Raw genomic sequence first — 15,794 nt, 5'->3', positions numbered from 1 at the left:
ATATCTGACCCACAGACATGGATGGTCTTTCCTATGGCAACTAAATATAATAAAAAATGGTAAAATGCTGGTCCTCTGATCAGGACGAGATAAATGACCGATGAGAAGACGCACTGTATCTGTTCATGGGTGAGTAGGTATTTCTCGACGAGGAGGGAACCTTCTGATCGAACAGAAGTACTCACGGACGAACAGAAGGACCGATTCCGATTACAGATAAGTTGAAGGACTCCTTCTGTCCATATATGAACAGGAGGTCTCTTACTGCAGATATATGAACAGTAGGCCTCCTACTGCCCATATATGAACAATAGGGCTCCTTCTGCTCATTTATGAACAATAGGTCTCATCCTGCACATCTATGAGCAGTAGGGCTCCTTCTGCTCGTAGATGAGCAGTAGGGCTCCTTCTGCTCGTAGATGAGCAGTAGGGCTCCTTCTGCTCACAGATGAGCTGAAGGTCTTCTTCGGCTCATAGATGAGCTGAAGATGTCCTTCTGGTCATAGACGAGCAGTAGGGCTCCTTCTGATCATAGATGAACATTAGGACGCCTTCTGCTCATAGATGAACAGTAGGACGCCTTCTGCTCACAGACTAGCAGTAGGGCTCCTTCTGCTCACAGATGAGCAGTAGGGCTCCTTCCGCTCATAGACGAGCAGTGCGGCTCTTTCTGCGCATAGATGAGCTGAAGGTCTCCTTCTGCTCATAGATGAGCTGAAGGTCTCCTTCTGCTCATAGATGAGCTGAAGGTCTCCTTCTGCTCATAGATGAGCTGAAGGTCTCCTTCTGCTCATAGATGAGCTGAAGGTCTCCTTCTGCTCATAGATGAGCTGAAGGTCTCCTTCTGCTCAACGAGGAGCAATAGGTCTCCTTCTGCTCATAGATGAGCTGAAGGTCTCCTTCTGCTCAACGAGGAGCTGAAGGTCTCCTTCTGCTCATAGATGAGCTGAAGGTCTCCTTCTGCTCATAGATGAGCTGAAAGTCTCCTTCTGCTCATAGATGAGCTGAAGGTCTCCTTCTGCTTATAGATGAGCTGAAGGTCTCCTTCTGCTCAACGAGGAGCAATAGGGCTCCTTCTGCTCATAGATGAGCAGTGGGGTTCCTTCTGCTCATTGGTGAGCTAAAGGGCTCCTTCTGCTCATTGGTGAGCTAAAGGTCTCCTTCTGCTCATAGATGAGCTGAAGGTCTCCTTCTGCTCATAGATGAGCTGAAGGTCTCCTTCTGCTCATAGATGAGCTGAAGGTCTCCTTCTGCTCATAGATGAGCTGAAGGTCTCCTTCTGCTCATAGATGAGCTGAAGGTCTCCTTCTGCTCATAGAAGAGCTGAAGGTCTCCTTCTGCTCATAGATGAGGTGAAGGTCTCCTTCTGCTCAACGAGGAGCAATAGGGCTCCTTCTGCTCATTGGTGAGCTAAAGATCTCCTTCTGCTCAACGAGGAGCAATAGGGCTCCTTCTGCTCATTGGTGAGCTAAAGGGCTCCTTCTGCTCATTGGTGAGCTAAAGGTCTCCTTCTGCTCATAGATGAGCTGAAGGTCTCCTTCTGCTCATAGATGAGCTGAAGGTCTCCTTCTGCTCATAGATGAGCTGAAGGTCTCCTTCTGCTCATAGATGAGCTGAAGGTCTCCTTCTGCTCATAGATGAGCTGAAGGTCTCCTTCTGCTCATAGATGAGCTGAAGGTCTCCTTCTGCTCATAGATGAGTTGAAGGTCTCCTTCTGCTTATAGATGAGTTGAAGGTCTCCTTCTGCTTATAGATGAGTTGAAGGTCTCCTTCTGCTTATAGATGAGTTGAAGGTCTCCTTCTGCTTATAGATGAGCTGAAGGTCTCCTTCTGCTCATAGATGAGTTGAAGGTCTCCTTCTGCTCATAGATGAGTTGAAGGTCTCCTTCTGCTCATAGATGAGTTGAGGGTCTCCTTCTGCTTATAGATGAGCTTCTGCTCATAGATGAGCTGAAGGTCTCCTCCTTCTGCTCATAGATGAGCTGAAGGTCTCCTTCTGCTCATAGATGAGCTGAAGGTCTCCTTCTGCTCATAGATGAGCTGAAGGTCTCCTTCTGAAGGTGCATTGCGGCTCAATTTACTGAAGTGAAGGTCTCCCTCTGCTCATAGATGAGCAGCAAACCTCAATCGAAAGTCCGATATTTTGATTTCCGTTTCCCTCTTTTTAATAAACCACTAAGCTTTCTGGCAACATTGGCCATAACTCGTTCTGTCAGATACATTTGCCGCGTACATACAACATGAGTGCTCGCGTGTGTTTATGTGTGTGCATTGCGGCTCAATTGCAGATACTTCAACGTACCGCAAACAATTGTATCTGAGAGTTTGTTTAGTTGTGTTATTGTTGTGAGCCATGGACGAATGATCGTCTCCCTCATATAATAGCGGTTGTATTGAATATCTCCCTCTCTCACCACGCTCTCTTCGTGTGTGAGATACGTCACAAACATTTTGACTTGAGTTGTATGCTACGAATGTTTTCAACTTCAGTTCGTGTTTATGCTTCGTTACTAACGTTACACTGTGCTCGGATGTAGACGTACGTTGTGTGCGCATGCGTTTCTCTATTTGTGTGGCAAATTTCTTTTACGGGAAACTTAATTGAAGTTGTTTACAAATTCTTTCGAAGAAGTGTTTTGAAAATTAAATAAATTAACTGCAAACCAAAAGCCTGGAGGTCGAATTGTGTTAAAAAAGAATTAAATCTAATAAGAAAAGATTTCTAAAAATATAAGTCCAACATTTAAAACAAAGCGAAACAAAAAATTTATGCAAAAATAAAGATTAATGGCCGCTCTAAGCCAAGTTTGAGTGGAGACGAAGAAAAAAAAACCAACAAAAAAAAAAAACAAAAATTGTGTTCAAACTGCCATGGCGGCTGCTAATGTTTTATGCTCTCTGTAGCAGAGTGTGTGTTAGTGTCTGAAAAAAATGTTTATTGAAAATTTCGCCGACTTTTATAAAATCTGGGATTTACTTAATATGTTCGATGCGGTCTCGGCTGTCACCATAGCCCAAAAATCATAAGAGGATTATATTGAAGTTTCGGAAAAGAAACACAGAAAAAAATAGCCGAAAATAAAGGTTGGTTGCCTCAAACAATAGCTTAGTTATAGGCCATTTATTATAATTTAGGTGTTACATGGTGTCAGTCAGAAGGTGGCAAAGGCTAAGGTTTTCGATACCGGCTTAGTTGCCATTGGAGTTGAAGTTGGAACATTTGTAATGCTTTGCCAATATGGGAATTATGTTGGAATGGTTTTCAAAGCAAAAGCGAAAAATAAAAACATGTTTAAACCGAGAGTTGTAAGTGGGGACCATTTAAGAGGACCCGGAAGTTTTTACACAAACTCCACATATGAATGAGATAATAGCTTGTATTTTTAACTCTGTCAATACATATTTTTGTTTCGTTGTGGGAATTTTTTAATTAGTTTGTTTTTTGAAAATTAGCGAGCTTGAATAATTTCAGCACAAAATTAATGAGCTGTAAAATTAAGTTGTTTATTTTTAACTTTAAAAAAAATGGAGAAAATACAAATTAAAAATTTAAAAATTAAAAAAACAAAAAATTAGCAAGAAATGAGCCAAATAATAATAATTACATTAATAATAAAAATTATTAAATTTAAATTTTAAATTTTATTAAATTTTAAATTTTATTGAAATTAAATAATAAAATAATAATATCAATAAGGAAATTAATAATAAAAATCGAATAAATAATTCAATTAATTATTGAACAATAAAAATAAAAAAAAAAAACAATAATAAAATTAAATATTAGAAATAATTGAAAAATAATAATACTAAAAATAATAATATAAAAATATATATAAATTGCAACATGAACAAACCTTGCAAAAAAATATTGAAAAATATCTACGTAAATTATATATAGGATAATAGAAATAATAATAATTAGAATATAATTGTAATGATAAAATAATAATAATGGTATAATAATAATTATAAAATAAGTAATAAAAATAAATACCATTTAATAGTATTAATATTATTTATATTATATTATAATATATAAATATTATAATAATATAAATAATAATTACAACACAAATAAAATAAAAATATAAAAAAAAAACGTTTTTATAATTTTGATAATTTTTGAAAATTTGGAGAAAATACAAATTAAAAATTAACAATAAAAAAAATAAAAAAATTAGCCAAATAATAATAATTACATAAATAACTAATAACGATAAAATAATAATATAAAAATTAATGTTACAATTATTACAAAATTAGAATGTCAATAAGAAAAATTAATAATAAAAATAAAATAAATAATACAATTAATTATTGAATAATAAAAATAAAAAAAAAACAATAATAAAAATTAAATAATAATAATTGAAAAAATAATAATAATATAAGAATGCATGTATTTTCCAAAATGGACAAAACTTGTAAAAAAATTATTGAAAAATATCTACGTAAATTATATATAGGATAATACAAGTAATAATTGAAAATATTATTATTATTATATATTATTATTGAAAAATATCTACGTAAATTATATATAGGATAATACAAGTAATAATAATTAGAAAATAATTATAATGATAAAATAAAAATAATGGTATAATAATTATTATAAAATAAGTAATAAAAATTAATACCATTCAATAGTATTAATATAAATAATAATAATAAAATAATAACTGCAACAATAATATAATAAATAATAATAAAATAACAAAAAAGTACAATAAAATAATAATTATAAATAAATATTTTTAGAATTTTGAGGTGGACAAACTCATAAAAAAAGAAAAAAAAAACGAAAATTAACAATATAGGCTATGTAGATCCGGGATACTAGTATCGGTACGGAATATAGATTTTTTTGACCTTCATCCTGTATTTGTGAGTTAACATTTATAAAAGCATTTTTTATGATTTTTTTTTCTCGAACTCTCAACTTAAGATTGAGAAACAAGTAAAAAAGCTGTAAGTTTCGTCCGGGCCGTCATTTGAATACCCTCCACCATTTGGAACGAATTTGGCAATTCTGAAAAACAATAAAATCCGTAAAAATTCCGTTAAAATCTTAAAAATTCCGAATGTAGCTGTTATATTAGGGTCTATACGACGGCGGGGACCTGCATAGGTAACTTTTGTCATAAGCCATTACATTATTCAAATGCGAAACTTGAAAAAAAAATCCGGTGAATAATGTACCTAAAATCATCAAAATACCGAATATAGGAATATACCGTTATATCGGAGCTATACGAAGATCTGGACCTGCATAGATAATTGTCTGTCATAGGCTGTAGTACCCATTAGGAATTCTAAATACGAAATTTGAAATAACTCTGGTGAATAAAGTCCCTAAGCTCGTCAAAATATCGATGGGTACCGTTGTATGTCGGCTATACGATATCGTGGACCTATATCGATATTTCTCTTCCAGAGGGTAAAGTGCTTAGAAGGAACTTTTAGTATGGATTTTTATACCCTACACCACAAGGTGGTCAGGGTATTATGTCTTTGTGTATTTGTTTGTAACAGGCAAAAGGAAACGAGATAGACCCATAGTTCCTTTTGATGATCTGCATAGAATCACATTTTGAGTTGATTTATGCATGTCCGTCCGTCTGTCCATGTATTTTTGTAAACAAAGTACAGTTCGCATTTATTGCCCTATCCAGATGAAATTTTGCACAAATCATTTGTTTGGCCCAAGGACGAACCCTATTGAAATTGGAGATAATCGGTCAAAATTTACATATAGCTCCCATATATATTTTCGTCCGATTTGCTTTTTCAATTTTAGATATAGATCCCATATAAAACTTCGATCGACTTATGTTTTATTGGGCACCAAACATCTAATATTTGTCCGAATGGGATGGAATTTGGCACTTACGAACGAATAGAAGCTAGTATGTCATATTTGGTGAAGATCGGTTCAGATATAGCTACAACTCCCATATATATTGTTCATTCGATTTGTTATATTTTTTACCCACAGCCGTAATATGCACTCTGTAACAGCGATATTCAGGGAAATATATCAAATACAGCTCAGAAATATCTTTGCCAAATTTTGTTGAAATCGGTTCCGATTTGGTTATAGCTCCCATATATATATCGTTATCCGATTTCAAATTAATTGTGCACCAAATGGGCAGGAGAAGTCCGAATTTAAAAGATTTGAACTTTGAATTATAATTTGAACTTTAAATTATAATTATATATAAATTATTATTATATTTAAATTAAATTAAATTATAATTATATTTAAATTATAATTATATAATTATATATAATTATGATTATAATTATAGTGTGTATGTTGAATTCTCCCATTAAAACGTGTAATTGTTATGCGAAGCTCTACTAAGTTAGCAAAGTGGTGTAGGGTATCATAAAGTCGGCCCCGCCCGACTTCAAGACTTTCTTTACTGGTTATCTATATATTTATGAAATATTTATTGAAAATCCTCGCCATCTATAGAAGACCTAGGGATCATAGATCTACAAAAGTTATTTTATCTAAAGAATATCTGCTAATGTTATTAAGCGTATCTAAAGGGCCTTGAGATTATATTCTATTTATAGATGTATAAATGGTTGTCTATAACAGAACCTATTCGAAAGTACCAGTGCGAATTAACATATATCTTAATTTGTATTTAGAATGACTGGATTCTTTTGTTTTTTGTAAAAATATATATATTTTCCGTTTTTCGTGGAGGTACTAGAGAAAGCAAACCGATAGTTTTCAATGTTGGCCTTGAAATAATGTCAACAAATGAGATTTCAAAATTTGACAAACAAAACGGATACAAACATTACATTTTTGGGTTATTATTCAAAATCTTGACTTGTAGGGGAGCTATCAAAAGGAGTGGGACGATATATCCCGTCTTCACTGCATCATATCTTCTTGTCTTCCGATGTGCAAGATTTCAAGCCAATGGAGTACTTTCTTCAATTTTTTTTGCTAAGATTTGTTTTTTATTATTATTTTTAATTAATTATTTTATTATTTAATATATTTGTTTTATTATTAATATTTTTTATTTTACTTATTTATTTATTTTATTTTATTTATTTATTTATTTATTTTTTTTTTTGAGAAATTAGTAGCTCTTTTTAGTGTGGCGATATTTAAAATAAATAGGGGAACCATTTAAAATTTAACCACATTTTTGTTTATTCAAAATGTTGACCCTTTGTGGGGCTGTGTTGTCGATTTTCGCATTGAAAAGCCTAATAGGTATATGCCGATTTGTAATATTTTATTTTATTTTATTTATTTTTTTTTTTTTTTTTGAAAATTGTGAGCTTTTTGCGGGCGTTACGAAAAGGAGGAAGGACATTTGTTGACCTCATTCGAAATCGATCTAAGTTTTACGAAAATATCAAAAGGTGTATATTCCCAGAAACAATCGACCAGACAGATAGGCAGACGGACATGGATCGATTCCAAACGAATTTCGACATGGAGTCCAAAACTATTTCCCCATTTTTGATATTGGTTATATCGAATGATTTATATCCTATGTAGTCATAAGCCATGAGGCCTGGAAATTAAAAGTTTTCAATTTGGAGAAACTTTATACAATGTCTTCTGTCAATATAAAAAATACAATAGAGATTCTCAATCCATAGAGTGCTTATAAGTAAATTTCTCTCTACATACGATCTGTGGGAGGGCCAGCAGAAGTTTAAAATACTTATTGAAACTGGAAATAGGTATTACTCGTACAGGGAGAGAAGGACCCTTCCCTCTTCTCTCCGTTCTCCCACTGACCTATAAATGACATTCCTTATCGCTTGACTCTTTTCCATAGTTTATTCAGTTTTTACCAAATTTTATTTTATATAAAAATAAATTTAGATTGCACAGTTTCCTTAAATTAATAACGGAAAAAAATATTGAAAAAAAAAAACACAATCGATATCACTTTTTTAACAAGACAATATTGAAACTTCCAAGCATTACAACACCCCCGTAATGCAACTCTTTTTTAGAGATTTTAGATTTTTTTCTTCAATTTTACACTCCCATTTCCTCGAAATTTACAAAAACATACAGCCACAACAATAAACTACCTAATTATTTCAAACAAGCCCCCATCGCTCATCAAATATCAGACAAACTCACATATAAATATTTTTTTATTGACACGTAAACGTAAATTATTCTGAAATTAATAAAAAAAAACAAAAATCGATGAGGTAATTTCGATGGCATTTAAAAATTTCATGGAGGACGCACTGCAAGCGCATTGAATAAATGATTGTGACTTTTAAGAAGAAAAAAAGTAATAATCAATTAACAACAACCCAAAAAAAAAAAGAATGTCTTTATTTAAATAAGATTGGTAATAAAAATCGAGAATAGAATTGCATTGAAAAAAAGGAAAAAATTTACACAGGTGTAGATTCTAAGAAATTGGGATGTAATTTTGAAATATTAATTAAAAATTAACAAAAACTTTGAATAAAAAAAAATTAATAAAAAATCGAATATTTGCTTTGAACATAAAACCAAGGCAACACAACTTCGTGCATCGAATTTTGATGATGAGAGAATGTTCTGTCTATAACTAGAATTTTAGAATTAAACTAAAAATATCTCTTTTTATACACTACTCCACATAGTGGTAAGGGTATTATTTCTTTGGGCATTTCTTTGTAACATGTAGAAGGAAGCGAGATAGACCCATGGTTACTTTTGAGGATCTTCATAGAATCACTTTCTGAGTCGATTTATGCATGTCAGTCCGTCTGCAAGCCTGTCTGTCTGTCCATGTATTCTTGAAAAGAAAAAGCACGTCGCATTTATTATCCGATTGAGATAAAATTTTCAAAACAATATTTGTTTACACCAAATAGCCAATATCAGACCAATTGACATCCGACCAAACTTATTCTTGAAACAAGTATTTTGAATTAGGTGAAAATCGGTGCAGATATATCTATATATATCTATAGCTCCCGATTTGGTGTCTAAGTCCCTCAAAATTCTTAATATGCTCCCCACAAGAATTATATTTACTATCTGATATCAAATACAGCCCAGAAAAACTTCTGCCAAATTTTATCAAGATCGGTTCAGATTTAGATGTGCCTCCCATTAATATCTTCAACCGATTTCGGGTTAATTGTACACAAAATGGCCAATCAGTCCAAATGACCTGAATCTTGGCACATCCGAACTAATTAATTTTATAAGCAAGTACATCAAACTTAGTGAAAATCGGGTCAGATATAGCTATAGCTCACATATAAATGTTTCATCCGATTCGGTGTAAAAGTCCCTCACATCAGTAATATGCATTCGACAGCAATGATATTTGGTACCAAATACCAGATACACAGCACAGAAATACCTCTGCCAAATTTTATCAAGATCAGTTCAGATTTGAATATAGCTCCCATATATATCTTCAACCGATTTAAGGTTCAGTGTGCACTAAATGGAAAATATCATTCCAAATGACATGAATTTTTGTACATCCGACCAAATTTATTCTAGAAACAAGTACTTTAAATTTGGTGAAAATCCGTTAAGGTATAGCTTTAGCTCCTATATACAGGGTGAAATAAAAAATCTGCAACAAAGTCAAACGCCATAATTTTTAAAATTTTCCTTAAATTTTATTGGATGAAAACAAAAATTGTCGGAAATAGCATCAAATTTTAGAATAAGTTTAGATTTGTTCGAATTGGTCACCTTTGGCACGAATTATGGCTTTCAAAGGGCTAATGACACCGTCACATGCTGCCCGAATGTTGCTCTGCGGTATTTTGGCCCATTCCCGGCGAAGCGCTTGTTTGAGGAGATCAACACTTTGGTATTTTTTAGTGCCACCCGTGCTTTCAATAGTCCAACGATTTGGTATCCGGAGATTTTGTAGGCCATTGTGCGCTGGAAATGATGCGAGGAACTTCATTTTGTAACTATTTTTGGGTGGCGCGTGCTGAGTGCGATGGTGCTGAGTCCTGTTGGAATGTGTAATGTCTACGGCCAAATTGTTTGCGTGTTTGCCCAAGGCTTTAATACACCCTCCAGATAATATCCGATAATATTTGGCATTTATTCTAATGCCACGGTCGATTAATACGAGCGGAGAGCGACCATCGGCTGTTATGGCGACCCACACCATCACCATGGCCGGCGTTTGAATTCTGGTGGCCAACCGAAGGTGCACATTTTCAGCTGACCTCTTTGGCAACGAATGGACAACGAATGTTTTCTCATCGGAGACCACCAAACCATGTTCGGCAGTTCACCACTTTCGGCCAAGCGAACCAACTTTTTGGCTATTTTGAGTCTATTTCTTTCTGTTGCGGTGTAAGTTCTTGCACTTTTTGGAATTTCAATGGCTTTACCCCGAGCTCATTTTCAACATTTGCAGAATGGAATATTGCGATATGTTCAGCCCCCGAGCCATTTTTCGGCCACTGTGACGAGGGTTTCGATCAAGTCGCTTTTTTTGCTTTTCGAACAATTTCTGCTGATGTTGCTGTTTTTTTCGTCGGTCCACATCCTTGACGTCGGGCTACGCTACCAGTATCGTGGTAATGAGCGATGGTACGTGACACAAAAGATTTATTCACATTTAAATGCTGGAGTGCTCTAACGATAGCCACTTGTTGTTTTCCAGCCAAATATAAATAAATCCCGCTAACACGCTTGAATTCCATCACGAATAACTTTTTTTCTGGAAAATTCTCGCCAAAATGCTTTTTTACGACTGTAAACAATATAATGAGCTGTCACTGGAATAATTTTGACAGCTGTCGGACGAGTGACTTAGAAATGACAGCAGTCTGAAGTTGGTTGCAGTTCTTTCATCTTAACCTGTATATGTTTCATCCGATTTGGTGTTTATGTCCCTCACATTTGTAATATGCACCCACGAGAATGATATTTGGTACCAGATATCAGATACAGCTCAGAAATACCTCTGCCAAATTTTATCAAGATCGGTTCAGATTTGAATATAGCTCCCATATATATCTTCAACCGATTTCGGGTTTATTGTTTACCAAATGGCCAATATCAGTCCAAATGACCTGGATTTTGGCACATCCGACCAAATTCAGTCAAGAAGCAAGTACATAAATCGGTTAAGATACAGCTATAGCTCTCAAGTCCCTCATATTCGTAATATGCATTCGACAATAGTGATATTTGGTACAAGGTATCAGATACAGCCCAGAAATACCTCTGTCAAATTTTATAGATATCGGTTCAGATTTAAAGAATCGGTTCAGATATATATATCTTCAACCGATTTCGGGTTAATTGTTTTCCAAATTGCCAATATCAGTCCAAATAACCTGAATTTTGGTACATCCGACCGAATTAAGTCTAAAAGGAAGTCCACCAAATTTGATGAAAATTGGTTCAGATATAGCTATATCTCTCATATATATGTTTCATCCGATTTGGGGAAAAAGACCCCAAATATCTTATAGCGATCGGAAATACCTTTGCCAAATTGTATAGAGTTCGGCTAATATTAAGATATAACTCCCATACATATCCTTTATTCATTATTTGGCTAATATCCGTCCAAATGGAGTGAATTTCGGGACATACGTTTCCATTTGGCAGAAATCGGCTCCGATACCTATTTCCTTAATTTAATCCTTCTCAAAGTGATATCATGCACTCTATAGCAATGGTATTAAAGATAAAAATGTCTCCGTCAAATTTAGTGAAAATCGATTCTGAATTGGATATGCCTCTCATATATTAGCTCCCTCTGAAACCAAATTATAACTGCTCTAAAGCCACAGTTTGATAGGTGGTATGATCTACTTGAAATAATTCTTTTGTTACGTCCCCGTCGGCCCCGTCCGACTTTAGACTTTTCCTTACTGGTTTTCTTCTTTGACATGATAGAATTATATTTTCTCTGTAACTAGAATTTTTGAAAATTATTATTTCAATAGCTCTTCACCACCTTAGCTCTCCATTCATAACAAAAATATCTCATTTCTGCTTTTCTCCATTTCCATTTAGACTCATAACTTCCCAACACTACTTCATTACCCCAATAGTTTATCATTCCCCAATCTCTTTGCTTTTACAAAACCTGACACTCTTTTGCTCATTACTGGAGTCTAAATGTCTGCCGTATTTTTTTTGCTCCAGCTTATCTTCAGTTTTTTTTGCAAATTAATAATACAAAAAAATAGTAAAAAAAATAGTTGGCAAAAAAACAGCAGCTTTTGAATTGTTCATTTGAGAGTTCTTGTTAACAGCAAATAATAGGTTTTTCCTGGAAAGTACACACAAATGTTGTTAATGGGTTGTTGAACACACATCGCAACAATGGCAACACCAACAACACACAACAGCAGATCTGTAAAACAAAATCTATGCGAAAATTCTAGTTTAAATACGTGACTATAACAGTTAAATAGATGGATTTGCTGCTAAATTGTTAACGAGATGGATATTGGGGTGTAATGGACAAAATGTTACATTTTTATACATATAATACCAACTGAGATCTATATAAAGTTACCTCTCACCAATGGTAATCTATATAGAGTTCTATCTAGAGCAAGGCCATATAGAACCCTATGTGAGTCTTCTGATCCTCATTTTTCCTAAGATGGAATTTTATTTATGTCAATACTACCATTTTTAACTCCAGTTTAAATATCATGTCAGAGTCATATGTAAAGTGAGAATTTGGCATATATTTTTACAATTTTTAGAGGCATACTTTCAGGCACTCCCAGCAAATGTGAACTTGAAGCTCTGCAGACCAAGAAAACTTTCCGTTAAAATCAAATTTGTAAGTCGTATAGTCTCTTCAGAAATTTTATTCGAAGGAAGATAAAAATATATATTCAGAAATACGAACATGAAACTTCTGAGCGACCTTGTCACTGCGATGATGACGCTTTTTTATGTGACAAAAATTCTCCTAAAAATATCCAGATACCGGAATTTTAAGTATCGCCAGAGCTTAAATATTCACCGGAGTTTTAATCGTGGATTATATTAGAGGACCTTCAGAGCTTCAATTGTGACTTCCCTATCGGGACCAGCGGATCTTTTAACGTGGAGTTCTAAGTGACTGCAGAGCTTTAACTATGTTTTTTAAAAAACCACTCTGACGGCCCTCGAAAAACTCCGCAATTAAAGATTCGGTGACCGTTTAAGCTCTGGCGATCTTTAAAATTCCATTGTAACAGCACTGGTAGTGAAATTTTGAGAATCGCCATTGCTGGTGACTTTAACAGTGACATTTTAAGGATCAACAGATCTTAAATTGCTACCAAAGCTTTAGTAGTATATTCTTTTAGAGGATCTTCAAAGCTTAAATTGTTGCTTCACTACAGGACCCAGCAGAACTTTAAAAGTGGTTTGTTAAGGGACTCCAGAGCTTTAATTGTGAATGGTTTTAAATACTATCAGTGGTTAAATCGAGTAATTTTTAAGCACTCCAGAGCTTAATTCGCCCCAAGCTTTAATCGTGAATTGTTAAAGTACATTTAGAGTTTTTATCATGACTTTTTATCATGACATTCAGAGTTTTTATCATGACTTCCAGAGTTTTAACTGTGGATTGTTCAAATATAGCGTGACTTCACCATCGGTACCACCTAGGCTTTAATCTCGGATTTAGAAAAGATCCTCAAAACTTTAATCTCGGCTTTTGAAAAGCCCACCAAAGCTTTAAAAAACTTTTAAACGAACCACAAGAGGTCTAATCGTGACTTGTTTAGACTATTATCACAGCTTTCGTTGTAGATCACCAGAGCTGTATTCAAGAATTTTTAAGGGATTACAAAGCTGCAGTACTGGATTGTTTAAGTATATCCAGAGTTTTATCGTGACTTCACCATCGGGACCACGAAATCTTTAATCGGCGATTTTGAAAGCTTAAAAGCGATTTTTTTAAGAACCACAATAGTGATTTGTTTTAACCAACGCGGCTTTCGTTGTAGATCGCCAGAGCGTTAATCAAGCATTTTTAAAAGACCACCAGAGCTTTTAGAATGTGTATTTCAAAAGGGTTTTATAATTGTAAATCTGAAGCGATCAAGGGCGACTATTTCTTTAACAACTTAAATCGACTCAGGTCTGCTTTAGGGATTTCAAATCTGAAGAGCAGCTGGTAGATGGGCGCTCTGAAGGGTCTATTTCGATAGCCTATCTGGTGAGTCTATTTCCATAGACAAGCTGAGGGAGTCTATATTCCCATAGACGAGCAGAGGGAGTCTATATTCCCATAGACGAGCTGACTGTACCTATATTTCCATAGACGAGCTAGAGGCAGTCTATATCTCCATAGACGAGCTGAGGGAGTCTATATTCCCATAGACGAGCAGAGGGAGTCTATATTCCCATAGACGAGCTGACGGTACCTATATTTCCATAGACGAGCTAGAGGCAGTCTATATCTCCATAGACGAGCTTAGATAGTCGGTTTCTATAGACGAGCTGAGGGAGTCTATATTCCCATAGATGAGCTAGAGGGAGTCTATATTCCCATCGAGAAGCTGATAGAGTCTATATTTCTACAGGCAAGCTGAGGGGGTCTATTTTCCTATAGACGAGCTAGAAGGGGTCTATGTTCCTATTGACGAGCTAGAAAGGGTCTATATTCCCATAGTCAAGCTGATAGAGTCTATATTTCTACAGGCAAGCTGAGGGAGTCTATTTTCCTATAGACGAGCTAGAAGGAGTTTATATTCCTATTTACGTCCTGGGAGAGTCTATATTCCCATAGACGAGCTGAGAGGTCCATATTCCTATAGATGCGCCAGAGGAATTATATCTCCCAGAGGGAGACTATATTCCCATAGACGAGCTGAGGGAGTCTATATTCCTATAAAGGAGTTGAGGGAGTCTAAATTCTAATAGACGAACTAGTGGAAGCTATAATTCCATGGAGCAGCTGAGAGAGTCCATATTCATTCATACGAGCAAGAGAGAGTCTATTGCTGTAGGCGAGCTAGAAGGAATCAATATTCTTATAGACCAGCTAGAAAGAATCTATATTCCTATTGACGTGCTGATAAAGTCTATATTTCCATACACGAGCTAAAGGTTGACGGACCAGAGAACATAGATTCCTATAGGCGAGACAATTTTCATACTGACAAAGCGTTAAAATTTCTATAAAGATACGAGTTTTTGCAACCAAACCTCCGAAAAACTCGCTCAAATCTGTAAAACGAGTGAAAATCACTCGAATTCGAGCGGTGAGCTTAAAAAATCAAGCAATCTTAATTTTTCAATATCGCTTGAATAGGAGTGAGCGTGTTTTCCTCGTTTTTGAGTGGCAGCAAAATTCGTTCCAAATCGATCAGATTCTAATCTTACCGAGTACTCTTTTAGTTTTTGTCATACCATTGTTGTATTTCCAGGTATGTGTGTTTTTTCTGTACACAATCAAACCTACAGAAAGAATTTATATTCCTATTGAGGTGCTGAGGAAGTCTATATTTCCATACACGAGCTAAAGACTAATGGCCCATAGAATATAGATTCCTATAGACGAGACAATTTTCACATTGGCAAAGCGGCAAATTTTTTTAAAGATACACATTTTTGCAACCTCCGAAAAAATCGCTCAAATTTGTACAATGAGTGAAAATCACTCGAAGGAAAGGCTTCTGTGAGCTTTAAAAAATCAAACAATCTTAATTTTTCGATGTCGCTCGATAGGAACGAACCTGTTTTCCTAATTTTTGAGTGGGAGCAAAATTTGTTCAAAATCGAGCAGATTCTACTCTTACCGAGTACTCTTTTAATTTCTGCATACCGTTGTGGT

At 34.8% G+C, this 15,794-nt stretch overlaps 1 protein-coding gene across 2 annotated transcripts in view; it reads left to right on the top strand.

Moving 5' to 3' along the window:
• Positions 1-2,510: 2,510 nt before the first annotated feature.
• LOC101901794 (semaphorin-5A) overlaps positions 2,511-15,794 on the top strand; it is a 70,173-nt gene continuing 56,889 nt past the window's right edge. The window contains exon 1 of one of the 2 annotated variants that reach the window (XM_059129171.1): positions 2,511-3,084. The gene's annotated coding sequence lies outside the window, so the exon portion shown is untranslated. The remainder of the gene's footprint in view (positions 3,085-15,794) is intronic. The other variant, XM_011293119.3, reaches the window with a different exon arrangement.

Source organism: Musca domestica, unplaced genomic scaffold (assembly GCF_030504385.1).
Source record: "Musca domestica strain aabys unplaced genomic scaffold, Musca_domestica.polishedcontigs.V.1.1 6, whole genome shotgun sequence".
Taxonomy (NCBI): Eukaryota; Metazoa; Arthropoda; class Insecta; order Diptera; family Muscidae; genus Musca; species Musca domestica.
The sequence above is the reverse complement of the archived record's forward strand: the minus strand, read 5'-3'. Positions and strand labels throughout refer to the sequence as shown.